Source organism: Lupinus angustifolius, unplaced genomic scaffold (assembly GCF_001865875.1).
Source record: "Lupinus angustifolius cultivar Tanjil unplaced genomic scaffold, LupAngTanjil_v1.0 Scaffold_896, whole genome shotgun sequence".
Taxonomy (NCBI): domain Eukaryota; kingdom Viridiplantae; phylum Streptophyta; class Magnoliopsida; order Fabales; family Fabaceae; genus Lupinus; species Lupinus angustifolius.
In genome coordinates this window covers 1-2,704 of record NW_017728219.1, presented here as the reverse complement: position 1 = coordinate 2,704, position 2,704 = coordinate 1, and the positions used below count along the sequence as shown (strand labels likewise).

The following is a 2,704-nucleotide window of genomic DNA, read 5'->3' as shown; positions in this document are numbered from 1 at the left end:
TAAGCTTAGCTAATATTAATAAAGGGAGAATATTGCGAAAAGTGTAATTCATTTAGCTAGTTTTATTAATCGATTACTAGTATGAGTAATCGATTAATCAGACATTTAGGTTAGTTAGTTGAAAGGCATTGAACATGAATTGAATAATATACAGAAAAACTCAATTTCCTCTCTCTCATCTCTCTTGATAATCGATTACTGCCATACATTAATCGATTAAAATATTCTTTCTTCTCTTCCAACATATGGTTTGGACACTGCTGGGTTTTCTGCTAATCCAGAGACATTTGTCAAGAATCATAAACTTGAGGTCATTCACTCTAGGTGGGCTATGCTTGGAGCCTTGGGTATTGTCTTCCTAGAGCTCTTGGCCCAAAATGGTGTCAAATTTGGCGAGGCTGTCTGGTTCAAGGCAGATTCCCAAATATTCAGTAAGGGTGGGCTTGACTACTTGGGTAGCTCAAGCTTGATCCATGCACAAAGTATTCTTGCTATTTGGGCTACCCAAGTTATCTTGATGGGTGCGGTTGAGGGTTATCACGTTACTAGTGGGCCTCTTGATGAGGTGAACGACCCACTATACCCAGGTGGCAGTTTTGATCCATTGAGCTTGGATGAGGACCTATAGGCTTTTGTTGAGTTGAAGGTAAAAGAGATCAAGAATGGTAGGTTAGCCATGTTATCTGTGTTTGGATTCTTTGTTCAAGCTATAGTGATCGAGAAGGAACCTTTGGAGAACCTTGATTACCACCTGTCTGATCCAGTTAACAACAATGCATGGGCTTTTGCCACAAACTTTGCTCCTGGAAACTAAGCAAAAACTATTTTTATACAACATGAAGGGACTTAAGAATATGTGAATTTCATATTTGTTTTATGGTGAAAATTTTAAACCAATTTTTAGTCCAAATAGATCATCCTTCAAGTTTTCGTTGTGCTTAGTTCAAATAGAACCTCTATTCATGTGCTTCCCATAGTAGATGCATAAGGAACCCATTACATATACATTAAACTTGAAGGGTGATCTATTTGGATATATCCTTCAAGTTTGATATATGCAACAAGTTCCTTATGCATCTGCTGTGAGAAGTTTGATGTATGTAATGGTGTGTACAAGACCAGATATTGCACATTTTTTGATACAATTAGTAGATTTCTATCAAATCCAAGTAGAGAACATTTGAATATTGTGAAATAGATTTTGAGGTATCTTTGTGGTACTGCTAGTTTGAGGCTTTGTTTTGAAGGTGATAAACCTACTCTTATGGGCTATACTGATTATAGTGGAGCTTGATTGACTGGTTTGTGCCCGTGGTTTTTACTTCTCCCATTGGGAAGGTTTTCCACGTTAAAATTATGTTGTCTTTTGTGTGTTCTTAGTTAGTGCATTATTTGTTATTGCTCCTCAAACATTCTAGCATGTTGAGGAAATTATTATCCACTGTATATATTATGTTAATGATTTCCTTGTCATTAGGTTGAATTTCCCATTAAGATACCCATTCTATCAAAAACAACATATGCTCAACTTAACATAATATTGTGTTATTTGTACCTTTTATGTCACATCAGTTAATTTTTTTACATGAAGCATGTTGGGATGGACATGATTTGTTCTGATTGGTAAGGCAAATTAATGCATCTATAATCTTTTACACGAAAATCCCATGTATTTATATTTATTGGCTTACAGTTTGTTAAATATTATTTTCAATTTATACAACTGACAACTTGTTCTAGACATTCCTTCATTGATTGATTATTTCTCAAATGTTGCTTCATGCAGCACCAAAAACAAATCACAATTTTAAATACTATCCCTTGCAAACTGCTATATGATTTAAACTTAATTGTCCTCACCAATAATATTTTATGACCAATCAACTTTAGATACAATACAAAGTCCTTTTTCACACAAATGCTCATTGTTCTAATGCTACGTGATAAAAAAATTGACCTATTTTCTGCACTTTTTTCCTTGTTCAGTTATTTAATTTGATATTTTTCAAAAAGTAGCATTATATTAAAATTGAACTTAGCTTTCACAAGGTGGAGCAATTTGCCTTTTTTTTTCACATGACAAGCACTGTAGCAAATATTTTTTAGATTTACACACAATAAATATAAAGTGCATGCATTTAAAGGAAAAGAAAGTGCCAAAGAAAAAGAAGAGTTTCAAGAATAGAATTAGAACTTTCTAGCTTTAGTAAGTGTTAGTTTGTTCTGTTATATTCTGAATTTCGTTTATAAAAACAGTTAGTTTTTCTGTCTAGTTAGTTGGTTAGCTTCTATTCTTCTCTTGTTATATAATAGTTTGCATCTCTAACTCTTAATATTCATTCATTCAATAAGAAATTGATGATGTATTATTCACAAAAGATTTTTGTCCTTCATCCTCTTTAGTGAATTCCTTTTTTCTTCTTCTTTGTTTCATATCTTCTTCATTTACTCATACACATGGATGCCATCTTCTAAGATGGTATCAGAGCTTAAATAAAAAGCTCTGCTGCGCATTCCATTTCTCAAGGTTCCTTCTCCTTTTTATAAATTTGTTTCCCTTCTTCAATGGCTACTAATCCCTTATCAGATCCATCTAATCCTTTTTTCATATACCCTAACGAAAATCCAGGGGCAACACTAGTATCTGTTATTCTAACTAAGGGAAACTACCATTCTTGGTCTAGAGCCATGTGGAGAGCCCTGA

General features: G+C 33.7%; 1 pseudogene; it reads left to right on the top strand.

The window, feature by feature from the left end:
• The first annotated feature begins 316 nt into the window (after window positions 1–316).
• On the top strand, window positions 317–837 carry LOC109341917 (annotated as a pseudogene).
• Window positions 838–2,704: the final 1,867 nt, after the last annotated feature.